The 16994-nt window shown below is 31.6% G+C and overlaps 1 long non-coding RNA gene and 1 pseudogene across 1 annotated transcript; both read right to left on the bottom strand.

The window, feature by feature from the left end:
- Nucleotides 1–6135, bottom strand: part of LOC105114316 (probable LRR receptor-like serine/threonine-protein kinase At4g08850) — a 13456-nt pseudogene extending 7321 nt beyond the window's left edge.
- A 5841-nt stretch (nt 6136–11976) lies between these two features.
- Nucleotides 11977–12922, bottom strand: LOC105114314 (uncharacterized). The gene is made up of 2 exons (XR_840111.1): nt 12877–12922; nt 11977–12046 (listed from the first exon to the last, which is right to left on the bottom strand). It is a non-coding gene; the product is annotated as an uncharacterized LOC105114314 (long non-coding RNA).
- Nucleotides 12923–16994: the final 4072 nt, after the last annotated feature.

Raw genomic sequence — 16994 nt, 5'->3', positions numbered from 1 at the left:
TTGCTCCAAGCGCCGCCGCTACCAGAGGTGGCATAACCAGTAGATCGGGGCCATCTTCCTCTTCTATGTCTTCCTACATCGGTTGGGCAAAGCTTCCGACGATCATTACTCATTAAACATTAAAATAATAAACAATCTCAATGGTACAATGGTAAACCGACATCTCATGTAGCATATATCCAAATATCAACCCGAGTTAACGGTTGGATCTTCCTGAATTGGAGTTAGACCGAAACTGACCTAAGATTGGAGAGCTACTGTTGAACATGCATAACACCTTTTTGGATGGGTTTCATCTCATCTTCACCGTTCAGAATGTGCAATACAACCATACGCATGACATATCCAAAACTTAGGTTAATCCAACGGTGAATAATGGAGAAATAGGTCGGCTTCTCTAACTGTTTCGAGAGTGGTTTGCCAGAAATATTCAAATGGTAATATTTCTCTCGTGGTTTCAAATATGAATGATCACTCCGGTCAGAATGCAAAACATATAAGGATGCACAACATACCCAAATTTTGCATTGATCCAACGATAGACGAGAGAGAAATCATCCAGCGACGCTGACAGCTCTAAAGGGTGAGGGAGGTGGCGACTCCTCTAGTGAGGGAAAAGAAAAAAGCTAGGGTTTTTTGTGGTTTAGGGTTTCTCTTCTTTTTTTGTCAAAATTACCCCTCCTCTTTTTCTTTGTGTTAAAGGTTGTTATTTATAGGCAAAATGTTGCTTGGATTTCAAAATTGGTCTCTCAATTTTATTTTTTTGTAAATTTTGATTTTTTTGATTTTTTTGTATTTTTTTTTTTTGAAAACAAGCAATATCAACATCAACTCAATGAGGAAAATCAATGATTTTAAAAATAACACGTTTAAAGTTAAGCGCGCTCAAAATATCTTTAAAAATTTAAATTCTTTTGAGATGATGTTGAAAATGCTAAAAATGTTGCAAATATATTTAAAAATGTATTTTTTAGATTTTTTTTTCTAAAACTTTATGAAAATATAGATCAAAATTGAAAAATAACCCAAAATTGGGTTATGATATTACCGATACAAAAAGGGATGGTAACAGAGAGTTGGTTCTTGTAAAAATTAAAAAAAGATAAACTTTTTAATTTTTCAATGAAATAAGGGATTCCACTAGTTAAAGTATTGCTTGATAAGTCAAGTTGATTAAAAAATTCTAACAACCTATTTTTTTAAGGAATGAGATCAGAGAGTTTATTACCTCAAAAAATAAGCTTATCAAGATTCTAATAAAAGAAGGGATAGGACTAGAGAGTTGGTTTCCATGAAAGGATAAATTTTTTAATTTTTCAATGTAATAAGGGATTTGTTAAATTTTATGGATATTAGATACATTAAATATAATATAGCTATAAAGTAGTTAACTAGATCAAATTTTTCAAAGAAAAAAAATAATGAACAGTGTTAATACCTGTTTTTTTCAAAGTTCATTTTAGTCCTTTTTTTTCAATTGCTTTCAATTTAACCCTAATTAACCCTAAAAAATTTTTATTTAATATAATTAAACCTCTAATTTCAATCAATTAACTTGGTAAAAATTAAATTTGATCTTTTAAAATTTCAATATTCTCAATTAAGTCAAAATTAGGCTCTCAAACTTAATTTTTCACCAATTAAGCCTAAAATAAAATTAATTTGGCCCATTATTAAATTAAATTGGCTTATTAAAAATTTAATTATGTCATTGGACTTAATTTTTATGCAAATGTATTCAATAATCATTCAATTTGACCTTGAATTTATATTTTTCACTATTTTTTGGCATAATGAGGTACAATTAGGCCTCGAATTTCCTCAAAACATTACAACTTGATTTTTTCCTATTTTTATAGCCCTCCTTTATCTGCTTTCTCCACATTATCAACTTTTATTTTATTTTTTATTTTTTATTTTTGAAAAAATTAAGTTTTATAGAATAACCTAGAATTGAGTTATGACATTGATAATCAGTGAACATGTTCCCTCAATCCATACATCAATAACAATCAACATTTCATTTAAAAGTGAATCTTACATAAATTCATAATATTATGTTTGCATGATTAGAAGTTCACATTTAAAATATACATGCATAGGCATGAGTTTGTATTCTATCCTTCAAATAGTCATCACAAATTTAATCTAAAGGATCTCATAATAGTTATACATTCAGTACATTGATTCGTATAAAATACATCATGATTTAGAATGCAACTACATGATTCCTTGCAAAAGTAGGTTCCTAGGAAACTTGTTGGTTTGACGTCTCTACTACAGTACAAACATTTACAAGAATGCTATTACTTCTTAATAATAATAAGAATAATATGAAAATGATTTGGCAGTTTAATGAAGCATTAATATTATCTCATCTTTGAAGCGTGACATTTGCAATTCTTTCATGTTCTTGGTATACACAACTTGCAGTACATATATATGCACCAATTCTTACAATCAACCATAATCTTAAATCCAACCATTCTTTTAAGATATCATTTGTCGAGGTTAACTATTCACTCACCCTAGCCATCCCCTTTGAATGCCATCAACTAAAGCTAATCAATCGTTTGTCTTGGTCGTCCATTCGGATGCCATTAGCCAAAACTAATCATTCATTTGTCCTAGTCATCCCTTCGAATGCATAGCCAAAGCTAATCATTCTTTTGTCACAGCCATCCATTCGGATGCCATTAGCCAAAACTAATCAATTGTTTTTTCGGGTCATCCCTTTAAATGCATAGCCAAAGTTAATCATGCATTTGTCCCGGCCATCCCTTTAGATCCATAACCAAAGCTAATCATGCATTTTTCCTGCCTATCCATTCAGGGTCATCCCTTTAAATGCATAGCCAAAGTTAATCATGCATTTATCCCGGCCATCCCTTTAGATCCATAGCCAAAGCTAATCATGCATTTTTCCTGTCTATCCATTCAGATGCCATTAGTCAAAGCTAATCAATTGTTTTTCCTTATCATCCCTTCGGATGCATAGCCAAAGCTAATCATTCATTTGTCTCCGTCATCCCTTCGGATGTCATTAGCTGAAGCTAATCAAGCTAATCATTCATTTCTTTCTTTAGTCCCTTCGGATGTCATTAGCTGAAGCTAATTAAGCTAATCATTCATTTCTTTCTCTAGATTTTTCTCATTACACTCATTAATGTTGTCGTCCTTTATCCAACCATAGTTATCATTCTTTTAAGCTGATATTATAGAGAATCCATATTTATCCATTACTTATATGTTACCTTCCAAGCATGTTCATTTCCTCATAATAACATGCATACATATATCGTTTATATTTTTAGATTTAGTATCTCAATGTGCAAGTGTTTATATGACTCAATTCTTTTATATAGTATTCACGTGAAAGTCTACTGTTATTGTCTACACATTAAATTGTTACTGTCCACACATTGAACTGTTACTGTCCAACTATTATTGTCTAACTTTAAACTATTATTGTCTAGACATTTGAATTATTATTGTGTACACATTGAACTATTATCGTCCATACATTGAATTATTATTGTCCAACTATTACTGTCTAACTTTGAACTGTTACTGTCTAAATATTTGAACTGTTGTTGTCAACACATTGAATTGTTACTGTCTAACTTTGAACTTTTATTGTTTAGACATTTGAATTGTTATTGTTCACATATTAAACTGGTATTGTTCGTATATTGAAATGTTATTGTCCACATATTAAACTCTTACTATCTACATATTGAACTGTTATTGTCCAACTGTTATTATATAACTTTAAACTGTTATTGTCTAGACATTTGAACTATCCACACATTGAACTGTTATTGTCCAAACACTCATTAGATTTTTAACTATATCTAGAGTTGTAGAACTCCATTTCAAGTGAGATTAGTCTCATTAGAAAGCTAACACACGAGGCTACAAGTTCTCTATAGAAAGGAGAACCCAATTCTGCCTCTGAGATGATCAAAATTGTTCATCAACAAACACTACCCTATAAGGTCTGTCAGGACCTAAATCTCAGTTGATGACCCATGGTTGGGGTTCTACAGCTCCATATTGAGCAAGACCATTTTTCCTAATTAGCTAACATCCAAAACTATAATTACTATGAAGAAACTTGATCCTAATTCTCTCATCCTCCTACTCGTATTCTCTCAAAAAGTCAGGAGATGAATCTATCCAGATTCATCAACCTCAAAAAGTCAGGAGATGAATCTATCCAGATGCATCAACCTTTTTCATTTACAGACAACATCCACAATTTAACGTTTTCTCTTTCATTTACACACAACATCCACAATTTAACGTTTTCTCCTTTATCTCAACCCCAGACCATATCATATATTGTTTAAGAGTCTCACAAAAATATCTTTATAAGAACCAATTTATCATATTTATTTCAATCTTCCCTTTTAACGTCAAAATAAAACATTCTTATCTAAATACAATCCTTGACAACAGTTTTAATCAACCATAAATAACAAACAAATAATATTCCAAACAATCCATACTGTCAAGTTACAATGCATTATCATATGTATAACATATCCAAATATTAACTTCCTCAAATGGTGAAATTTCCAAAAATATAGGTTTAATCGAATTGACCTCAAACTTGCAAACCTACTATGTGAGATACACAACTTCTATATCGAATGTTTGTTTCAGATCTCCACCGTTCAAAATCTAAACAAAATTAGGAAGAACAACATATCTAAATTATAGCCTAATCGAATGGTATTTTCCCAGATATGTTCCTCCCTCGATATCTCTTAAACGGTGACTGATGTAAAAAATCCGTCCGGTGACAATGTACACGACATGGATGAGAACAACATATCCAAATATTGTTTTGATCCAACGATAAAAGGTGGAGTTATAGCTATCAAATGTTCTGCCATTAATATGTCTTCTCTTCAGCCTCTCTCTAAACTCTCTCTTATTATTGTCGGTCCCTCCAAGAGAGAAAATAGAATGATATTTATAGTCCTGACATCTTGTGAATTGCACATTTATCCCCATCCCTTTTCATCATTTGTACATAAACTCCCAACCTTTTGTTATTTAAATATTGACCTTTCTTGATCTAACATATTCATTTTGTCCTCACAAATGTTTTTCTTTTGAATAATTTAGTATTATATTCACCTTTCATTTCATTGATTTCACTATTTTTTATCTTAATTGAGGTTTCTTTAATTTAATTTAACCCATTTTACTATTTGTTAAATTTATCATCTTTTAAATACCTAGAAAAATTATAATCGGGGGTCTACAGAATAGGTTTGTTAAATTTCCAATAGAGGGCATCAAACCACTAAGAGTATTTTGACTTAGTGCTAAAGCAATGAGCATGGTCATGTTTCCAATAGAAGAAGGGATGGGACCAGAGAGTTGGTTCTCAAAAAGGTCAAGGTTAGATAATTTTTTTAATTTTCTAATAGAATAAGGTATTTCACCGGTCAAAACATTACTTGATAGGGCAAGTTGATTAAGAGACTGTAACAATCCAATTTCCTGAGGAATAGGACCGGAGATTTTGTTATCCCGAAGATAGAGCTTAGATAAGCATGTCAAGTTTCCAATAGAAGAAGGGATGAGACCAGAGAGTTGGTTCGTAGAAAGATCAAGAAAAGATAATTTTTTTTAATTTTTCAATTTCATGTGGAATGGTTCCAAAAAGAGAATTGTTCTGAAGGTCAAGAACAAAAAGATTAGGGAAGGCCGAGAAGTTGAAATCATAAAGCGTACCTCTCAAGCCAAAGTCTGCAAGGCTCAAACCGGTGACGCTTCCAGACTTGTCACAAGTGATTCCAATCCAGTTAATGCATGGGCTCATGCCGACCCGAGAAGAAAGGAGAGATTGGCTTTGGTTGTCAACACTGGCTTTCCACTCGAGAAGAGGCTCAGCTTCTGTATTATAACCAAATGGTGAAGTTGTGGAGGGAGTGTGTTCAGCTACAGCAAAGAAGGAAGAAGAGTTGAATATATGAAGGAGCACAAACAGGATGTGGAGAAAGAAGGAGAAGAATGGTTTGTTTAGTAAAGACGTCGTCATGGTGTGTTTTTCAAGAGACATAGGATATGGTTTGCTATGGTGGATTAGGCTCTTCATGGAGAGGTATTTATAGGTAGGAAAACATGATTGGAATTTAAAAAAAAAAATCATTGATTATTACATCTCTTCTCTAATTAAGTTGGAATTAATTAACTAGGCTAGCGATAGTGCATAAAATTTAAATAAATAAATATATTATTAGTTTCAAACATAAACTACTTACATGCATACTCTTTAAAATTTAATTGTATTTTTTTATACAAAATATTTTCTCCTCTTGTATTTATTAATTTCTATAATAAAAGCTCATTTCCAATATAAAAAAAAAATGAGGATCTCATCATTCAATTAACCCAAAACACAACGATAAAAAAATAAGTTTGCCTAGGACACAACTTGATACTGCTAATACATATAGGTTGTGCCATTTTTTCAACTAATAAAAAGAGAAATATTTTTATTTTTATGTGACTCATTAATTATTATATAAAAATTAAATTATTGTTTTATATTTTAGATTCAGTCTTTTATGTTTTTTTTTCTTAGCCTAGTTGATCCCAATTTGTTCTTAGAGTAAATTATAAATCAATCCCTCTGTAAAATGAATTAAATACTCACCCTGGCTTTAAAATAATTAATTAATTAATCGCTTGATCAATGTTGACTATGCTTGATTGATTTGTTATGTTACAGAAGATATTCTCTTTTTTCTCATTAAAGTTTCCATCTTATCTTTTTTTCCCTTTTAATATTTGATATAAAGAAATAAAATAAATTAAAAAAGACCATGAAATGAAAAAAAAATCAAATTACAAATAGATTTAAAATCATAGGGATTATTTATTTATTTATTTTCTACTAATAATTTTTTTTATTCGGTAATGTTCTGGTTCTTAGTTGTTTCATTCTTTGTTTCAAGCTATTTTCTACTAAATTAGTTTAAATATTTTTTTTAGTATAGAAGAAGCTTAAATTGAATTAATTAATGCTTATTCTTTGTTTTCATGATAGCTTAAGATTAGGTTATTGTTTTGCTTTGCTAGGAAATATATGCTTGATGATATATGTTTTTTAAAAAAGATGTTGTTTGAACTCATGCTTAGTGATGTGTGTTTAAAAAAACAAAATGATTGAACTCATGTTAGATGTTACTTAAAGAGATATATTTCGAAATGAAAGATGCTTAAGAATAAGAAATGATAATAAAGATTTTTCTATTTGGGTGTTAATTGCTAGGTTAACTAATGAAATAACTCATACAATCAAGGTTATTACTTTTATGCTTGAAAATAGAGAATTAAATTTTTTTTATTGGTTTGACATGGTCATTTAAGATGCTGCATGTTAAATTAAGAATTTTTAACATGTTGTTTTATGTTTTCTTGACCTTTAAATTAAATTATATATAATTAGCAATTAAATTATCACTTTAAATTTCAGTACATATGATTTGTGCCTAAAATGATTTACAATTTTATGCTTAACCATTATTGTTTTATTGGGTTCTGTTTTATCTTCACGAATATACATTACTCGTATCAAGACCTTTTAATTCAATTACATATGATTGTTGGCTATTTTTATTTTCAACAAAACATGTATAAAGACTTTAATTAATTTGAGTTGCATGTAATTGATGGCTGAATTATCATTTTCAATTGGATTGCATATGATTTGTTTCGCGAGATTTTGTTGAGAAAAAAAATTATTCATTTAGTATCACCTCTGTTTATCACACCAAATTCCACTCATTTTCTTTATTGTTGCATTTGCTTCTTTCAACTACAATAACTATTATTTTTGTAGTAGAATGAATATATTTTTCATAATTATTTGCTTTTGATTTTTATAATCGCATAGTTGTTTTTATTGTTGTTATTGTTCATCTCTCAAGTTCATATTTGAACTTTATGCTTAACCATTATTGTTTTATTAGGTTTTATTTTATCTTCACGAATATACATTGTTCATATCAAGACCTTTTAATTCAATTACATATGATTGTTGGCTATTTTTATTTTCAACAAAACATGTATAAAGACTTTAATTAATTTGAGTTGCATGGCTGAATTATCACTTTCAATTGGATTGCATATAAACTCAACATTCTGCTGTGATTAAATGCTTTAGGTGTCATTTGGGTGGGGAATACACCTCTAATAAATTTTGCTAATTGCTTGCCTTAGATGGAACCATCAACCAAACTTCATGTTCAGATATTCTTGAGCAAAATGGTGTTGCTAAAAAAAAACATAGGCATATTGTCAAAATTGCTCGTTCTCTCTTGTTGTTTGCTTTTGTTCTTAGTGAGTTTTGGGGAGAAGTTGTTCTTACTACTGTTTTTCTATGTTTTATAAAAAAAAATATTTAAACTACCCTTCAATTATCTTAAACATAAACACTAATTAATTTTTTTATAATTTTTTCATTTCTCATAAAAAATATTTAAATTACACTTGAAGTATCTTAAATAATTTTTTTATAAATGTTTTTTTATGTTTTATAAAAAAATTTAAACTATCATTGAATAATCCTAAACATAAATTCTAATTAATTTGTTTTATTTGTTATAAAAAAAACTATTTACCTTTAAAATATCCTAAACATAGGCATATTGTCAAAAGTTTTTCTATGTTTTATAAAAAAAATATTTAAACTACCCTTCAATTATCTTAAACAGAAACGCTAATTAATTTTTTTATATTTTTTTCATTTCTTATAAAAAATATTTAAATTACACTTGAAATATCTTAAATAATTTTTTTATAAATGTTTTTTTTATTTTTTTATAAAAAAAATTTAAACTATCATTGAATAATCCTAAACAGAAATTCTAATTAATTTGTTTTATTTGTTATAAAAAAAACTATTTACCTTTAAAATATCCTAAACTGAAATGCTAATTAGTTTTTTTATATAATTTCCTTTTATTTTTCATAAAAAAATAAATTATCTTTAAAGTATCTTAAATAGAAATGCTAATTAACTTTTTATAAATATTTTTTATTTTTATAAAAAAAACATTTCAATTACCCTTTGAAGTATCGTAAACAAAAATTCTAATTAATTGTTTTATATATTTTTTTTATAAAATTATAATTAATTTAAGCTACACTTGAAGTATCCTAAACAAAAATTCTAATTAATTAAAAAAATTATAATTAATGTTTTTTTTTTTAAAAAAAGATGTTTAAACTACATTTGAAATATCCTAAATAATTTTTTGATAATTTGTTTCTATTTTTTATAAAAATAAATTAAACTATCCATGAAGTTTTCTAAATAGAAATTCTAATTAATAATTTTTATAATTTTTTTGTTATAAAAAAATATTTAAGTTACTCTTAATGCATCCTAAACCGAAATGCTAATTAATTTTTTATATAAAAAATTAAATTATTCTTAAAGTATCATAACTAGAAATGATAATTAATTTTTTATCGCATATATTTGTTATGATACTTTATCTTTATGTGAACACATTTGCTTCCCTTTTTTCATTTTATTTCTGATTTTCTAATTTATAGCACTAAAAAAATGAAATAACTTTAACTATATTTATGTGTTAGTGGTTTGTTTTGTTATATTATTATCATGTATGAACCTAATAAATTAATCACATTATAACTTACTCTCTTATTGTATATTTGTTCTATTTATTCATGGAGTTGTCAAAAACTCATCATTTTATCATTTCAATCTTTTCAACATATATATTAGCTGATCCGATGCAAGTTATTAAGAGGAGGTTTTTATCTATGCTCTAAGCTGATATAGCCAACCCTCTTTCATGCGGGCTTATGACCCAACACTCTTGTAATCGTCGCATTTTTGCGGATGGCAGCTCTCTCTCTTTTGCTTTCCTGCTAGCCCCTGTTACCTATTTATCAATTTGGCTAGACCCATGCTTAGCTGCTTCCTTGTTAAGAAAAAAAAGAGATATTTTTTGCTGCAACCTAGGACTTTTCATGTCTACTTTGCTTCCATCAGCAAGGATTAAATTGTTCGAGGTTCTTTAGACAACGACAATTTAAATTGAATTTAATTTTTTGTAATGTAATTTTATTGGATTTAATAACTTTATTTTTTTAATTATTTTTATTTAATTATATGATAAACAAAATCATATATAAAACTATAAAAAGAATCAAAAAATCAAAATTTATTATATGCCATTTTTATTTTATGTTTATATAAAATAAAAATGACATTAGACAAATTTATATATTTTTATATTGAAATAAATGAAATGAAAAATAAATAAAAATTTATATATTTCTTTGTTAATAAAAAATTAACACACGAGGTGAGATATTTAAAATAACTTATTATAAATATAATATTTCATAAATAAAAATCAATGCCTTGACAGCACAGACTTTGGAATGGGAGACTGCAAAACAGAGCTAGTTGTAATGAAGATTATGGGGATGTGTTTCTATACAAATTGACGATCCAGTTCTTTGAACAAATGTAGACAAAGAAAGATGGTGCAAAGATTGAATGGAGTGTCTAATATATGCCATTAGACATGAAAGGAAAGGGAGAATATAAGGAGAAGAGGACCTAGCTTTTCTTAGCTTTGTCCTGTTATTTTTGTTCAACCTACGCAGCGAGTATACACAATGGCTAAATGAGCTAATCTACGACGAATTCCTCGTTAAATTACTCTCTGTAACTGACAGAGGGCTAAAAAATGGCATTCTTCATATGTACAGCAATAAAAAAAAAAATCATAGACGACTATGCAACCACTGGTTAGACAATCTATGACGGGCTGGGGAGATGCTCTCCCCTTTGGAGATGAACCAACAGCTGCCTGTTGGAAGTGACATAGCCAGAAGATTGCTTCACTGCAATTCCATTCCGAGGTTCGGTGTTCAAAGAAAAGAATGATTATCACACTGAAATTCCTGCTCTATTTTCCTTCAGTCTCCTCTCAGCTGCTAGAGCAGCAGCCACAGACGGGGGCAGATGTCTTGGTTTTCCATCGCTTTCTGGTACAGTGGACGGCACTGTTGCAAATAGGGACTCAACATCCTTAAGGGTTAACACAGGCTGATCCTGATTCTTCGTGTTCCCACTTATGAATGAACTGGTGCTTCTACTTCTGTTCAGTTTATATATGCTCTCTTCCACGGTGTCTTTAACCTGATAAGATCATAGAAGGAAAGGGAGAAATTTTGTTAGAACACATAGAGACTATAGAGCAGAAATTCTAACAGATGACATGAATTTTCAAAGTTTCGGACAGCAAGCAAACTAGAAAGCATGAGATTGAAGAATTACACACGTGCACAAATTCACAAAAAGGAATGAGATTGAAGAATTGTTAATAGAAAACCCTCACGCTAGTCCTTGAAGATTTCCTGATGCTCCTTTTCATAGCATCAAATCCTAATATAATCACTAAAGAAGGGAGTGTACATTTAAATTCTGAAACAAATATAAAAGGCTCCATTCGAGCAACAATCGGATGGTTGACATGATAAAGATTATTATAAATCTAATCTAATTACATATAGAAATTGCATGGATAAATGGAGAGCTAAATAGAAATGTAAATTATTTTAAAAAGGAACTCAAACAAATAGTCCCAAAATACCCCATGCAATGTTATGTATCTCAAATGCATGTCTACTATATGCAATGTTCAAAAGAGAAAAAACACAAGTGTATAGCATCCAAAATTAGTTTAACAAAAAACCAAAAAAAAAGGAAAGGGAGCATACTATCAATCGATGGACTAATGTCCTCTTTTCCTCCCCAATTCGGTGCACCCGGCTGACTGCTTGAGCCTCAGCTGCTGGATTGAGCAGTGTCTCCACTAGAACAACATGCTGTGCTTCTAAGAGATTAAGTCCATTGGCTCCATGCTGGATTAAGAGCAGCAACACTTGAACAGATGTTGTTTCTTGTTGTTGTCTATGAGTTCTTTTGGGACTGCTATTCTGCGCTCTGAATTCATTGATGGCAACATGTGATTTCCTGCATTTATGAAGTCACAACCAAAAGACATGATAAAACATATGTTGAAGTCTACAAATAAGTCGATCAACATTAAAATACCTGAAACGCACTTCTAACTGTATTTTTGGCACTGGGAAACAAATGTTAGAATTATGAGATTATGCCTTGAGTAAGATAGAGTTAAGTGCAGTTATGTTATTTGAATTTTATATTATTGTTTTGATTCTTCAGGATTTGCAGCAGTTTGTTATTTTCAATTCCAATAATATCTCAAGTTTGTTGAGAGTTTCAATCCATTCCAAGTTCTATGTAACCCTATATATTTAGGCATTTGAAATTAATGAAATTTATTGATCTTTCTACTCAACTCTGCCATCTTGAATCTGTTTCTCCTATACTTAAACTTTAGTTTCCAGAACTAAATATTTTTAACAACAAAGAGGTATGCATACATTCAAACTTTTAAACTTCGCACAATACCAATTTTTACAGAAAACCAAGTGTTGATCTACTATAATTGAATCTCTCTCTTCCCTCCCCAAAGTCAAATTACAAGATTTCAATATTTGCACAAATTATGCAAGGCAGTTATTTTTCATCCCCAATCTCCTTTTATTTCGCTCGTGATATCTTGTGCACTTTGCTTGTATAAGAATGCTGAAAACAGAAGGAACCACTTTTCTTGGATGATGTGGCTTCTTGATAATTTTGTTCGAGTTACCAAATTAAGAGGAATTTAACAACAATCTTTTGGCAAACCTGAAAAGCAAAATGAAAACAGAAGGTCCATGAAGATCAGTTGAACTACAAAAAATAACATAAATAAGATGATCAAGAGATCTATCTACCTTCCTCCTTTCATCCGGATATAGGTGATTTCATTAGCATTGATATTGCTGTAGTGTTTATGTTGTGCATGTGTGTGTGGAGTAGTAGTGATGGTGATAGTAGTAGCTAAAACATATTAATTCCCATCATTATCACTAATCCAATTAAAATGCTTCGATTGTAGTTTTTCCAAAGAAATAGGACTAACTTTGATGGTTTAGGCTTGTAAAAAATTCACAACAATGGCATGCAATAATAACCTCTTTTAGAAAGATGAACTCATAGAAAGTCAAAAGAGAAAGAGAATAGCATGAAAGCACCTTAAAGTATCAAAGAAAACACCAAATAATAGCACATGTCAATTGTTGGTGGGAGAAACCACTTGTGGTGGGTTTGAAACACCCAGAAAGGATAAAACACACTATTTTATTTAAAGAACAACAAGTTTACAACATAAACAAAAGCTTATAATATACACCCTCTCTTTCTCTCTAGTGTTTCTCTCAAATCTCTCCACACTTAATTGCATAAGTTTAACTGCCTATTTATACACGAATTCAAAACAAGAAAATTCAACCTTTAAGTGTGAAGGTGGTTGTGGCCAACGATGTGAAAGCGGCTAGCGGTCGGGCGGTGACAGCTGGTGGTTGCCTTCCTTGACCTTCTAGATTGAGTTTACTTCAACAAATCTCCCCCTTAAACTCAATCGAGGGATGTCATTCCAAGCATAAATTTCAATCTGATAAATACTTCTCTCTTTAATGGCTTGGTAAAGATATCTGCAATTTGATCATCTATCTTGCAGGATATCAGCTCAACTTTTTTGTTCTTTACATACTCTCAGATAAAGTGATGACGTGTATCAATATGTTTACTTCTTTCATGATACATCAGGTTCTTTGCCAATGCAATCGCTGATCGATTATCGATATAAATCTCTATAGGATTTTGTTGAGGAAATCCCAAAAACTTCAACAAATTCCTTAACCATATTAAATGGCATACAGCTGAGTTGGCAGCAACATACTCAGCTTCACAGCTTGATAACGTGACAATCGATTGCTTCTTGGATGACCATGTGAAATATGTATCTCCCATGAAAAATACAAACCTTATCGTGCTTTTCCTTTCATCCAGATTTCTACCCTAATCACTATCCGAGTAGCTAGTAAGATTGAAATTTGTACTTGAGGTATAAAGCATACCTTCATTTATTGTGTCTTTGATGTAGCGAAGAATTCTCTTGGCTGCATTCAAATAAGACTAGTCTGGCTTCTCCATATATCTGCTGATAAGTCCGACTTTGTAGAGTATATCCGGTCTGGTACATGTTAAGTACCTTAAGCTTCCTACTAAGCTTTTGAAGTAAGTTGGATCAACATGTCTAACTTTACTTTTCCTCAATTCCATAAGAAAAAGAAAAAGAAGAAAGAAAAGAAGAATCGATCAAGCATACCTCCAGACGTGTATCTGCAGGCTGGCAGCAGACACAACTTCATTTTCTAACTGGGCCTTGCAATAGCTCTTTATAACTCCCAGAATAACCTCCAATTCAGATGGCGATTTTGAAACCTATCAACAATAAGGGAATATACACGACTTGAAAGTGAGCGACTGATTAGGCATCATGAAAGTGACAAAAACAAATATTTGATGACTTTTAGAATACTTAGGACAGAGTTTCACTCGGTATCCAGTAAGTTTATGTCTTAAGCTACTACCCCTCCCTGCATGTGACGTGCCCCAAGAATTGTAAAGAGGGGCGTCTAAAAACAACCTAGCACTGGTGATTAAAATTTGGCATTGCTAAAATGAGATGAGCCGCCTATTTGTTGACTTGTGCTTATATGTTGCAAGCTCCAATCAAGTGATAAGAGTCTTAAAAAATATACAGCCATATATGCTGGAGTAAGATTCATAGGCTAGTTCACATAAGAACAACCATTCAGTCTGACAACCATGTCCGTTGACGGAAGGACACGAGGAATCTCTAGAATAAACATCTGGTAGATGAAAGATGGTTTAGTTTGACCTATTGAGGTAAGGAAACTTACCAATCACTATTTCTCCAGTCTTTCTTTTCCTTCATTCTTCATTCAAATCACTAGATGGCAGTAAATTTTTCTTTGGCGCTCAAAATTCCAGTAGTAATGATTTCTCTCTGAGTTTCTTTTTTGCAGATTCACTACCTCCTCAGCAGATGTAATAATGCCTCCATGTAATTTTTTAAGACGAAATAACCTTGCCTCATATTCCTGACAAACAAATATAAAAATGTGATCATAGTGAATCCCCTCCCCCCTTCTTCAGTGTACTAAATAGTCAAACATCAAAGTAAACAAGCAGTTGACTAACATACCTGAAATGATTCCTCCAATTAACAATGAACACATGTGGGACCATCGTCAATAGCTTGGCATATTCCGTTGAAGTAAACTCAATCTAGAAGTTCAAGGAAGGCAACCACCAACTATCATCGCCCAACCGTCCAGCCGTCAGCCGCTTTCACACAGTCGGCAACAACCGCCTTCACACTTGAAGGTTAAATTTTCTTGTTTTGATTTTGTGTATAAATAGATAGTTAAACTTATCCAATTATGTGTGGAGAGATTGAGGGAAACACTAGAGAGAAAGAGAGAAAGAGAGAGGGTGTGTTATTCTAAGCTTTTCATTATTGTAAGCTTGTTGTTCTTGAAATAAAAGAGTGTGTTTTATCCCCTCCAAGTGTTTCAAAGCCACCACAAGTGGTTTCTCCCACCAACAATTGGTATCAAAGCCCCGTTTGTCAGAAAACAGAGGTATTTTTGGGATATATCCGAATTTTCAAAGTTGTCAAAAAACAAGTTTTGATCATTCCAAAGTGTATAGCTCATCCATACGAACTCAACAGTGTAAAAATCAGATCAATCGGAGCACAGGGTGGACCACGCTCTCCGTCTGAAGTTTCAGTATTGTAGCACACGTGTCCCAAGGAAGAAGACGACTGAGCCACACACGCGCCATATTTGAGCCACGCCGAGCCAAGTCGCGAGCCAAGCCACGAGCCATATTCAAAGCCGAGCCAAGCTCCAAGCCATATTCCGAAGCCAAGCCAAGCTCCGAGCCATATTCTGAAGCCAAGCCAAAAATAATATTCCTTGGAATATTCCCGGTTCAACCTAGCAAACCGCCCGAATTGGTTTTTGGACCGGTTCACCCCATTTTTTACCCGTTTTTTATAAAGTTAGACCAGTTCCTTACTATTTGGATCATTCCAGATCCATCTATGGTGTAGGTTTTGCCAAATTCAACTCCCAAAAGGTGATATAGTCATTTAAAGAGCAAAATGACTACAAAAAATACACAAACACTCACCCCGAAGCTAAACAAAGACAACTATGATAGTTGGTGCATCAGATTGAAGGCATTCCTTGGTTCACAAGAGTGTATAGACATTGTGCAATATGGTTATGATGAAACAAAGTCCAAAGAATCAGAAGATGCTTTGCCAGAGATACAAAAGCAAGTCCTCAAAGCCAATAAAAAGAAAGACAACAAAGCAAAGACCATCATTTATCAAGGTCTTGATGAAGCGACATTTGAAATCATTGCTTTCGCAGAAACATCAAAAGAAATATGGGAGGCTCTCCAACAAAAATACAAAGGTGCTGACGGAATAAAGAAGATTCGTCTCCAATCTTTACAAGGTGAATTTGAATTGCTACAAATGAAGTCCTCAGAATTCATTTCTAATTATCACACAAGAATTATGGTGATAGTTAATCATATGAGAAGAAATGGAGAAGCCTTTTCAGATGCTCGAATTACTGACAAAATTTTGAGATCCCTAAATCCAAAATTTGATTTTATTGTTGTAGCTATTGAAGAGTCCAAAGAAGTGGACAAGTTAACAGTGGATGAACTTACGAGTTCTTTGCAAGCTCATGAGCAGAAGATTGTAAAAAGAAATGGAGATAAGGCAATTGAGCATGCCTTATAAGCAAAGTTGTCTCTCAAAGACAAATATGAGCAAGGGGAGACTTCAACAAGTGGATACACCACTCGAGGAAGAAGTCAACAAACACGAGGAGGATTTCAACGATTTCAAGGCAGAGGTTCTTGGAATACAGGTTTTAGAGGAAGAGGTGGTAAAAACACC

This window comes from Populus euphratica, unplaced genomic scaffold (genome assembly GCF_000495115.2).
Source record: "Populus euphratica unplaced genomic scaffold, PopEup_1.0 scaffold513.1, whole genome shotgun sequence".
Taxonomy (NCBI): Eukaryota; Viridiplantae; Streptophyta; class Magnoliopsida; order Malpighiales; family Salicaceae; genus Populus; species Populus euphratica.
Note: the sequence above shows the minus strand (reverse complement) of the source record. Positions and strands in the feature narration are given on the sequence as shown.